Here is a 12,369-nt window from a genome sequence, read left to right as displayed (position 1 = left end):
GACAGTAGAGAGAGATATGGATACAGTAGAGAGAGATATGGACACAGTAGAGAGATATATGGACAGACAGTAGAGAGAGATATGGACAGACAGTAGAAAGAGATATGGACAGATAGTAGAGTGAGATATGGACACAGTAGAGAGAGAAATGGACAGACAGTAGAGAGAGATATGGACACAGTACAGAGAGAAATTGACAGACAGTAGAGATATTAAGAGATATGGACACAGTAGCGAGAGATATGGACACAGTAGAGAGAGAAATGGACACTGTAGAGTGAGATATGGACACTGTAGAGAGAGATATGGACACTGTAGAGAGATATGGACAGACAGTATAGGGAAAGAGATATGGACAGACAGTAGAGAGAGAAAGAGATATGGACACAGTAGAGAGAGAAATAGATATGGACACAGTAGAGAGAGAAAGAGATATGGACAGACAGAGAGAGAAAGAGCTATGGACACAGTAGATAGAGAAAGAGATATGGACAGACCGTAGAGACAGTAAGAGATATGAACAGACAGTAGAGAGAGCGATATGGACAGACAGTAGAGACAGTAAGAGATATGAACAGACAGTAGAGAGAGCGATATGGACAGACAGTAGAGAAAGATATGGAGAGACAGAGAGAAGGGTTTGAGACAGAGAAGGGAATGAGACAGACAGAGCGGAGGCCTTTGTGTTGTTCTGTTGAATCACTAATCATATGAAGGCCACCTCAGTCCTCCGGACAGGTCTACACACACACACACTGCTGCAGAGTGTTGAGATGTCTGTGATGGAGTGTGTGTGTGTGTGTGTGTGTGTGTGTGTGTGTGTGTGTGTGTGTGTGTGTGTGTGTGGGTGTGTGTGTGTGTGTGTGTGTGTGTGTGTGTGTGTGTGTGTGTGTGTGTGTGTGTGTGTGTGTGTGTGTGTGTGTGTGTGTGTGTTTGTGTGAGAATAGAGGATCTTTTTCACTACTCCAGGGATAACATCTGTATTCTTGACAACTAAAGACTCCTCCAACCTAATGTCTGTGCTTCAGCTCAGTGGGCTAACACGGTCTTGAGACACAAACCACCAATGCTAGTCAGTCACACAAAATTCAATGAATTTGCAAATAGACGTTTCCTTAGTCAAGGAGTTTAAAACCATTACCTGGAAACACAAGTTTAAAAAAACAGTAGCCCATGAAAAAGGACAGTAATATAATATTAGTATTTACATTGGTAATAAAGACAAAAAGGTAAATAAATGACATCTCTGGAAAAGGCAGCATTTCTGTTTCTTAGAGGTCATAATACAAGTTCATAGAAACACAATGAAGTAGAATACACTCATTCACACACAGAAACACACATGCAAGACAGACACACCCTCACACACATACATACACATGCAGACTAACACCAGTATTCAACAGTTCTATTATCAAAAGAGGATATCCACTACAGAACAAGTCATTCTGCTGCTAGGCAACCGATGCACACAGACCACACCCACAAGTCTATACAGTCTTTAGTCACCATTTATCTTATTGTGTTGTCAGTGGGGGTTTGATTAGCAACAAATGAGCTTAAAAATAATTTATATTATTGCATGTAATTTTATACAATTGGAGTTGAGTCTGTATGTGTGTGTGTGTGTGTGTGTGTGTGTGTGTGTGTGTGTGTGTGTGTGTGTGTGTGTGTGTGTGTGTGTGTGTGTGTGTGTGTGTGTGTGTGTGTGTGTGTGTGTGTGTGTGTGTGTGTGTGTGTGTGTGTGTGTTTTAATCTGAATTCAAAATCATATCTAAAATCCCAAAATTCAATTTTCCTAAAAGTAGTGCACTGTGTTAGCGGTCTGTAGCGCGGAACCCCACCAGCAAACTACTTCCCACAGCTGTGTGTGTGTGTGTGTGTGTGTGTTTTAATCTGAATTCAAAATCATATCTAAAATCCCAAAATTCTATTTTCCTAAAAGTAGTGCACTGTGTTAGCGGTCTGTAGCGCGGAACCCCACCAGCAAACTACTTCCCACAGCTGTGTGTGTGTTACTTCCCACAGCTGTGTGTGTGTGTGTGTGTGTGTGTGTGTGTGTGTGTGTGTGTGTGTGTGTGTGTGTGTGTGTGTGTGGCTCTGTTCACATTGTTAAGCCAAATGTTCCCTCCAGTCTTTGTCTCCCCCTCTTTGTTTACTGTAGTAATCCTCTCCAAGATGTTCACTTCCCTTCCTCCTTTTCTCCTCCTCTTCTTCGTCTCTACAGTAAGTCAGTGGAATGGAAACCTGAGAGAGATCCTATATACAGTATAGTACAGCTGGTGAGTATAGTCAGTATAATTGTATAGTCTAGTCAGATGGTAGTCGGTGGTAAACCAACTACTAGAGCTGCTATTGTTTCTGTTGTCTTTAGTGATCCAGTCTCCTGAAGACCTTCGTTCACACGCTCCACCTCCACTGTTAGACCCTGACTTAGCAGTGTTCTATGTCGCGTTATAACCTCCACTACTGTTAGACCTTAACTTAACAGTCCTCCCAAGTCTTACTCTGCAATGTCTTGTAGGTTTTGCTGTTATGTCGCATCTTAACTTCTTTAAGTCATCTCATGTCCTTCTCCTACTCTGCAGTGTCTTGTAGATCAGCTATTTGTCTGTTTCCATCTGGACCCTCTCAGTATTGAAGTAGTGTTCTGGATTATTGTGACTCCTCTACGCCAAGTTATAACCTCCATTATATTACATTTTAACTCCTAAGTCGTCTCATAACCTCCTCTCACTCATTTAAGTCATGTAGTAGTTCTCCTGACTGTTAGGTCTCCCCAAACGGTGTCACATTTAATAACGTCCCCTGACTGTTAGGTCTCCCCAAAATGTGTTACATTTAATAACGTCCCCTGACTGTATGGTTATGTAGAGGTACTACTGTCTATCTTAATTTATCTATGTCGTCTTATAACCTCACGCTCTGTAAGGTCCCCTATTTTCTCTTCTGACCTCGTAGTCTGTTTTTAGTAGTGTTACTGTCTATTATAACTCCTCTATGTCGCGTTATAATCTCCTCTCCGTCTGCATGGTCTTGTAATAGACTTCTTGATCAGCACGGCTGTGGGCTGAGACAGTGGGCCGGCGGGGGAGGGTCATAGAGCGGGGGAGGGGGAGTAACTGTCCAACAGCAGATCTGGATGAGGAGGGGAGGGAGAGGGGAGTAGAAGTGGGGAGGAGGGGGAGGAAGGGGTGAGTAGGAGGGGGAGAAGGGGGAGGGAGGGGGGAGGAGATGGGTTGAGGAGGGGGAGGCAGGGTGGAGGAATCGGTCTCGCTGGGCGAGGAGGAGCAGATAGAGTCTGATTTCACAGGAAGTGTTCGGTATTCCCGATATTCCGGTGCGGAGACTTTCTCCTGGCGCTGCAGCGCCCCCCTCTGGCCCTGCTCACCGACGCTCCCGCTGGTGGTGTTCCTCCGCTCCCAGGGGGTCCCGTTACCGGCAGCTGTTACTCTGCCCCCCAGGGTCCCGTTACTCCCGGTACTGACACTGCTAGACACCCTGACCACAGGGTGATGAGGGGCGTGAGCGTCTATGGTGACAATACTCCCGTTAACGCTCCCGGTAACACTCCCGGTGTGGCTGTCGCGGTCGGAGGGGACCCGGTAGTACGGCGACTCAGAGCTTCCTGTTGAAGACCCTCCCCCACAGGAAGAGGTGGAGTCAGAGCCCTTGGCAGAGGAGCTGATTGGTCCATGCTGCTTGGACATGGCAATGACCTATAGGATGAACAGAGGAGATGGTTAGCTAGTTACTTCAGCTAGTTAGAATGTAAATCAACAGTTCATTTAACTAGTTACTTCAGCTAGTTAGAATGTAAATCAACAGTTCATTTATCTAGTTACTTCACTAGTTAGAATGTAAATCAACAGTTGATTTAGCTAGTTACTTCACTAGTTAGAATGTAAATCAACAGTTCATTTAGCTAGTTACTTCAGCTAGTTAGAATGTAAATCAACAGTTAATTTAGCTAGTTACTTCAGCTAGTTAGAACGTAAATCAACAGTTGATTTAGCTAGTTACTTCACTAGTTAGAACGTAAATCAACAGTTCATTTAGCTAGTTACTTCACTAGTTTGAATGTAAATCAACAGTTCATTCAGCTAGTTACTTCACTAGTTTGAATGTAAATCAACAGTTCATTTAGCTAGTTACTTCACTAGTTAGAACATAAATCAACAGTTCATTTAGCTAGTTACTTCACTAGTTTGAATGTAAATCAACAGTTCATTTAGCTAGTTACTTCACTAGTTAGAACGTAAATCAACAGTTCATTTAGCTAGTTACTTCAGCTAGTTAGAATGTAAATCAACAGTTCATTTAGCTAGTTAGAATGTAAATCAACAGTTCATTTAGCTAGTTACTTCAGCTAGTTAGAATGTAAATCAACAGTTCATTTAGCTCGTTACTTCAGCTAGTTAGAATGTAAATCAACAGTTAATTTAGCTAGTTACTTCACTAGTTAGAATGTAAATCAACAGTTCATTTAGCTAGTTACTTCACTAGTTTGAATGTAAATCAACAGTTCATTTAGCTAGTTACTTCACTAGTTAGAACGTAAATCAACAGTTCATTTAGCTAGTTACTTCAGCTAGTTAGAATGTAAATCAACAGTTCATTTAGCTAGTTACTTCACTAGTTAGAATGTAAATCAACAGTTGATTTAGATAGTTACTTCAGCTAGTTAGAATGTAAATCAACAGTTGATTTAGCTAGTTACTTCAGCTAGTTAGAATGTAAATCAACAGTTGATTTAGCTAGTTACTTCAGCTAGTTAGAATGTAAATCAACAGTTAATTTAGCTAGTTACTTCAGCTAGTTAGAATGTAAATCAACAGTTCATTTAGGTAGTTACTTCAGCTAGTTAGAATGTAAATCAATAGTTCATTTAGCTAGTTACTTCAGCTAGTTAGAATGTAAATCAACAGTTCATTTAGCTAGTTACTTCAGCTAGTTAGAATGTAAATCAACAGTTCATTTAGCTAGTTACTTCAGCTAGTTAGAATGTAAATCAACAGTTCATTTAGCTAGTTACTTCAGCTAGTTAGAATGTAAATCAACAGTTCATTTAGCTAGTTACTTCAGCTAGTTAGAATGTAAATCAACAGTTCATTTAGCTAGTTACTTCACTAGTTAGAATGTAAATCAACAGTTCATTAAGCTAGTTACTTCAGCTAGTTAGAATGTAAATCAACAGTTGATTTAGCTAGTTACTTCAGCTAGTTAGAACGTAAATCAACAGTTCATTTAGCTAGTTACTTCAGCTAGTTAGAATGTAAATCAACAGTTCATTTAGCTAGTTACTTCAGCTAGTTAGAATGTAAATCAAGAGTTCATTTAGCTAGTTACTTCAGCTAGTTAGAACGTAAATCAACAGTTGATTTAGCTAGTTACTTCAGCTAGTTAGAATGTAAATCAACAGTTCATTTAGCTAGTTACTTCAGCTAGTTAGAATGTAAATCAACAGTTCATTTAGCTAGTTACTTCAGCTAGTTAGAATGTAAATCAACAGTTCATTTAGCTAGTTACTTCAGCTAGTTATAATGTAAATCAACAGTTCATTTAGCTAGTTACTTCACTAGTTAGAATGTAAATCAACAGTTCATTTAGCTAGTTACTTCAGCTAGTTAGAATGTAAATCAACAGTTCATTTAGCTAGTTACTTCAGCTAGTTAGAATGTAAATCAACAGTTCATTTAGCTAGTTACTTCAGCTAGTTAGAATGTAAATCAACAGTTGATTTAGCTAGTTACTTCACTAGTTAGAATGTAAATCAACAGTTCATTTAGCTAGTTACTTCAGCTAGTTAGAATGTAAATCAACAGTTCATTTAGCTAGTTACTTCAGCTAGTTAGAATATAAATCAACAGTTCATTTAGCTAGTTACTTCACTAGTTAGAATGTAAATCAACAGTTCATTTAGCTAGTTACTTCACTAGTTAGAATGTAAATCAACAGTTCATTTAGCTAGTTACTTCAGCTAGTTAGAATGTAAATCAACAGTTCATTTAGCTAGTTACTTCAGCTAGTTAGAATGTAAATCAACAGTTCAGTTTTCAGCTAGTTAGTAAATAGTTAATTTAGCAGTTACTTCACTAGTTAGAATGTAAATCAACAGTTCATTTAGCTAGTTACTTCACTAGTTAGAATGTAAATCAACAGTTCCTTTAGCTAGTTACTTCAGCTAGTTAGAATATAAATCAACAGTTAATTTAGCTAGTTACTTCACTAGTTAGAATGTAAATCAACAGTTCATTTAGCTAGTTACTTCACTAGTTAGAATGTAAATCAACAGTTCATTTAGCTAGTTACTTCACTAGTTAGAATGTAAATCAACAGTTCATTTAGCTAGTTACTTCACTAGTTAGAATGTAAATCAACAGTTCATTTAGCTAGTTACTTCAGCTAGTTAGAATGTAAATCAACAGTTCATTAAGCTAGTTACTTCAGCTAGTTAGAATGTAAATCAACAGTTGATTTAGCTAGTTACTTCAGCTAGTTAGAACGTAAATCAACAGTTCATTTAGCTAGTTACTTCAGCTAGTTAGAATGTAAATCAACAGTTCATTTAGCTAGTTACTTCAGCTAGTTAGAATGTAAATCAAGAGTTCATTTAGCTAGTTACTTCAGCTAGTTAGAACGTAAATCAACAGTTGATTTAGCTAGTTACTTCAGCTAGTTAGAATGTAAATCAACAGTTCATTTTAACTAACTCAGATTTGATATTTATCTCACCTGCGCCACTCGCGGCTGATTGGGCGGCTGATTGGGCGGCTGGTGGGGCACACGCGGAGTCGTCACAGGGATAGGCCCCTCCCTGACTCGTTCCCCTCCCTGGTTGAGTGACATCAACTTGGCATGCGTCACCGCGCTCTTAGGGGAGACGGGGGGAGGTAGAGAGGAGACAGAAGGAGGTAGAGGGGAGACAGTAGGGGGGTGTCTAATCCCCTCCTTAGGGATATGCACTAGTGGGGCTGGCGCTGGGGTAGCTGTGGCAACGGCTCTATTGGCCGACTGTACCATCGGATAAAGGGAGGGAGGATTCATCACCCCTGTCTCCCCTGCCTCGCCCCCTCCTCCTGCTCCTCCCTCTCCTCCAGATGTGTCCGTCTCTCCCTCCTCCTCGCTCCGTCTCTCCGTAGAGCGCTGCTGTCTCCACTCCTGCACCAGCGGGGGTCGCAGCCTGAGATCACACATGATGTGTTTGACTTGACGATTAATACCAGGGTTGTATGACACACACCTACAACACACACTAGTCACAAACGTACCTTGGTTGTGACCTGCGGGGGTCGAAGGACAGGTGGAAGGTCATGTGCCGCTGATTGGAGGGGTCGTCTCCGGGGGGCGAGGTGCTGCTGCTGCCGTTGGCGACGCGGGGTAAGGTATTGCTGAATGTTACCATGGTTCCCTTTCCCATGGTGCCGCGGGGTGCCAGGAGCTCCACGTCAGCGCTGGCCCTCTTCAGAGATGCTACGCTGGCCTTCTCCCTACGAACCTACAGAACAACATAGTGTGGCTAACTACTAATACTAACCACGACAACACAACCTGTCTCCCTTCATCTCGTACCTTGCAGTGTCCAGTGCCCAGTTCCTCCCTGCTGTCTGAGGGTCTGGGTGTCTTGCTGCGGTACAGAGAGCCGTGCTGAGAAGCATGACCTCTCTGGGCTCTTCCCCTCACCACCACCTCCCTCTGCTGCTGGGGGGACGCAGCCCTCCGGACAGGCTGGGGGAGGCAGTCCTCCTCGGATGACCTGAAGTTACCTACTGCATACAGAGACTAGAGGGAGGGTACGGAGGGAGGGGAAGGAGAGGTGGAGATGGCGATAGAGAGAGAGGGATAGAAACGTGAAATCTGTTGAGACAGGCCTTCTAAAAAAATAACAGTGAAATTCTCCCCCTGAGAACTCTTAAAAGATGATTAATTCCCATCTCTCTCTGTCTCTGTCTCAGTCTACCCCCCCTCCCCCCCCCAGACACACACAAAGTCCCGCACAAACACAAAGTCGCACACCCCCACACACACACACTCACCAGGTAGACTCCTATGCCAGCTCCTATGGCGTAGCCAACATAGACATCTCTGGGATGGCAGCGGTGTTGTGTGATCTGAGTCAGTCCGGCTATACCCGCAGCCAGACAGTATCCAAACACCAGCACCGGCTTCAACAGCTTAGTACTACTGCTGATCACACTGTTCAAATACATCTACACACACACACACGGAAGTATGCATGCACACACACACAAAGTTAGAACTATTGCGGATGGCAATGTTTCCAATTTTAACTTCAAATGCATCTTCATAAAGTCAGGCAGTCAGGCAGGCAGTCAGGCAGGCAGGCAGACAGGCAGACAAGTTAGTAGCTGTCAGTGCTTACAGAGATGTAGACAGCAGAGAAGCCAGAGAGCGTTGCATGCTGGGACGGAAATGCTTTCCTGAAGAGAAGGAGAGGGAGAGTAAGAATCAGGGAGAGAGAGAGAGACGTGATGCAGAGAGAGAGAATGAGAGGTGGAGGTTTAATTGAAGCTGGAGAACACAAAGTGTGTGTGTGTGTGTGTGTGTGTGTGTGTGTGTGTGTGTGTATGTGTGTGTGTGTGTTTTATTTTTTACCTGGCTGACAGGATGGCATACAGATCTTTCCCAGAGCAGATGTCCTGTGTGATGTAGTTGTTCTGGTCACATGATATCCCAGGCAGCGTGTAATTGGGCTGACAGACAGTCAGGAAGAAAGGGGTGGGATAACCAGTAGCCAATTGGATGATGTCCGTCATTAGGGCTGTTGCCAGGAGACCAAACACATGAACACCTGGGAGAGAAGGACGAGGGATGGAGGAGGAGAGAGCGGGAAACAGGGAGAAGGATGGAGGAGGAGAGAGGGGGAGACAGGGAGAAGGGATGGAGGAGAGAGAGGGGGAGACAGGGAGAAGGGATGGAGGAGAGAGAGGGGGAGACAGGGAGAAGGGATGGAGGAGGAGAGAAGGGGAGACAGGGAGAAGGGATGGAGGAGGAGAGAGGGGGAGACAGGGAGAAGGGATGGAGGAGAGAGAGGGGGAGACAGGGAGAAGGGATGGAGGAGAGAGAGGGGGAGACAGGGAGAAGGAATGGAGGAGAGAGAGGGGGAGACAGAGAGAAGGGATGGAGGAGAGAGAGGGGGAGACAGGGAGAAGGGATGGAGGAGAGAGAGGGGGAGACAGCGAGAAGGGATGGAGGAGAGAGAGGGGGAGACAGGGAGAAGGGATGGAGGAGAGAGAGAGGGAGACAGGGAGAAGGGATGAAAGGAAGGAGCAGAGAGAGAGGGAGATTCTCTCCCTAGGCTATCATTACTCTCTGATGTAGATTCTCTCCCTTGGCTATCATTACTCTCTGATGTAGATTCTCTCCCTAGGCTATCATTACTCTCTGATGTAGATTCTCTCCCTAGGCTAGCATTACTCTCTGATGTAGATTCTCTCCCTAGGCTATCATTACTCTCTGATATAGATTCTCTCCCTAGGCTAGCATTACTCTCTGATGTAGATTCTCTCCCTAGGCTATCACTACTCTCTGAAGTAGATTCTCTCCCTAGGCTATCATTACTCTCTGATGTAGATTCTCTCCCTAGGCTATCATTAATCTCTGATGTAGATTCTCTCCCTAGGCTAGCATTACTCTCTGATGTAGATTCTCTCCCTAGGCTATCATTACTCTCTGATATAGATTCTCTCCCTAGGCTAGCATTACTCTCTGATGTAGATTCTCTCCCTAGGCTAGCATTACTCTCTGATGTAGATTCTCTAGGCTCGCATTACTCTCTGATGTAGATTCTCTAGGCTCGCATTACTCTCTGATGTAGATTCTCTCCCTAGGCTAGCATTACTCGCTGATGTAGATTCTCTCCCTAGGCTATCATTACTCTCTGATGTAGATTCTCTAGGCTAGCATTATTAAATGAAGTGTACACCTGTCTACTCCCCCTTGAGGATTCAAGCGTAACTAACAGGTATGTACCAACAAAGCGAACAGTCCTCCGTAGGAAGGAGTTGAAGTTACACCCTCCAGCGATGATGGATCCTTCAGCTTTACTCTGTTTGACTCGGGACTGGTAACAATACACCAGCCCTTCACCTAGCATGATCTATTCACACACACACACACACACACACACAATTAGTCATGCACTCTGATAGGCTGTTCATTGATCAGTCTATTGATTCTAGGTTCTGACGGTGTGTGTACTAACCGAGGCCGCCGGTCCTGCGAAGGCCAGGCTCAGTAACATCAGCAGAGGGATCAGTTCGTCTCCTGTCTCCAGGTAGGGCAACGACAGGTCACGGTCATAGCAATGGAACCCAGGGGTCGCCGGGGACAACAGGTCTGTCAACTCCATGAAGTAGAGAGAGACAAGGGAGGAGAGGACGATGGGGAGCTAGACAGAAAGAAAGAGAGAGAGACAGACACAGAGAGCGAGAGAGAGAGGGAGGGAGCGAGCAGGGGAGAGAGAGAAAGAAAGGGAGAGAGGTAAAGAGGGAGATATTGTCTTACTAACAGCCATAGTGAGTGGTATACATTAAATGCAGTTATATTGGACATACATGTATGCACATCCACACACCTCTATGAAGTAGAAGCATGGTAGAAGTGTCATGCTGTCTTTGGGAGGTTTCTTCTTGGTCTTGGCTTTTGGTGACGACATCATCCTGGTGTTGGTCCAATCAGAGTCTAGGAACAGACAGAAGGGGAGGGGTTAGTCATCACCCTGGTGGCGTTCCAGGTGGCATACATTACCGAGGTGTTGTTGCACATTATCAGCTTGTTAAGTCATATTCTGCTACTACTTCCACATGGGCAAACATCTGCTTGGTCTCGGACTGGTCCTTTGAAGCAACCCGAAGCTAATAGTTAATAGCTGAATGCACATCTGTTGGGTTGGTCCCTCAAGTCCAAATGAACGGAACATCAGAACACAAACACACACACACACACACACAAACACACACACACACAAACACACACACAAACACACACACAAGCCTCAATGGTGTGCTATCTGTTTCCCACTTCTCTCTCTCTAACCCTCTCTCTAAATTCAGGACAATGGAGTGGACCCAGGACAGTGCCATAGTTACAGTAACTCAGAGAGAAAGAAGCAGGGAGTTGAGACACACACAATGCGACACATATTCCTTTTTCCCGGAGTTATTCTACAGTAACTATGGCGCTGTCCACTGCATGGTCCTGAACTCAGAGAGAGAGAAGCAGGGAGTTGAGACACACACAATGCGACACATACTCCTTTTGCCCGGAGTTATTCTACTGTAACTATGGTGCTGTCCACTGCATGGTCCTGAACTCAGAGAGAGAGAAGCAGGGAGTTGAGATACACACAATGCAACACATACTCCTTTTGCCCGGAGTTATTCTACTGTAACTATGGCGCTGTCCACTGCATGGTCCTGAACTCAGAGAGAGAGAAGCAGGGAGTTGAGACACACACAATGCGACACATACTCCTTTTACCCGGAGTTATTCTACTGTAACTATGGCGCTGTCCACTGCATGGTCCTGAACTCAGAGAGAGAGAAAAAAACTGTCCTGATTAAAAAACATCGATTCTCCCAGACACTAGTGTCAGACTCACCCTGCCTTGCCTCTCCTCCACACACACACACACACACACACACACACACACACACACACACACACACACACACACACACACACACACACACACACACACAGCAAGAAACGGAGCGCTAAATTACCTCTGTCCCGCGGGTTGTGTGTGTTAGCAGAGGCCCGTTTTGCCCTCCCCCCTCGCCGAGGTCTAGCGTGCTGCTCCAGTTTTCCGTTCAAACGTTAATCCATCTTCACGCGCTGCCAGTTGTTTTACGCCCCCAAAACACACATACACACACATTAGGTTGTTTGGGTTGGTCAGATTATCCACGGATAGAGAGGACGAGAGAATGATAGATGGGTAAAACGAAAGGGAAAAGTCCTATATTCGATATTTCTCCGTTATTTTCCCTTCTGATCGCGCATGTGTGAATAAACTCAGAGGTTTCACGTGCCTTCTACCGGTTCACCCCAGTCCCAGTCAGCCACGCTATGTTCGAACAGCCCACACAAACTCAAACAGCGCTCAGAAACGAACCGATATCTCACTTGAAGAACCGCCGCTCACAGAGAGCCTCGCGCACACAAAGGCATGGGGGGCGGGGGGAGACGAGGGGAGGAGACCGAATGCTCCTTCACACATACACAAACGCCCCTCCTCTCACCACTACAAATTCCTAATGGAGGAGTGCCACCACCATAATACTGGGAAAAACAAAGCGATGGATTTTGGTGTGTGTTTGGGTATGCGCGTGCATGAGTGAAAGC

At 44.5% G+C, this 12,369-nt stretch overlaps 1 pseudogene; it reads right to left on the bottom strand.

Annotated features, from left to right (window-relative positions):
- Positions 1 to 1,106: 1,106 nt before the first annotated feature.
- On the bottom strand, positions 1,107 to 12,169 carry LOC135559520 (phospholipid phosphatase-related protein type 3-like; annotated as a pseudogene).
- Between the last annotated feature and the right edge of the window lie 200 nt (positions 12,170 to 12,369).

This window comes from Oncorhynchus nerka, linkage group LG2 (assembly GCF_034236695.1).
Source record: "Oncorhynchus nerka isolate Pitt River linkage group LG2, Oner_Uvic_2.0, whole genome shotgun sequence".
NCBI lineage: Eukaryota > Metazoa > Chordata > Actinopteri > Salmoniformes > Salmonidae > Oncorhynchus > Oncorhynchus nerka.
Note: the sequence above shows the minus strand (reverse complement) of the source record. Positions and strands in the feature narration are given on the sequence as shown.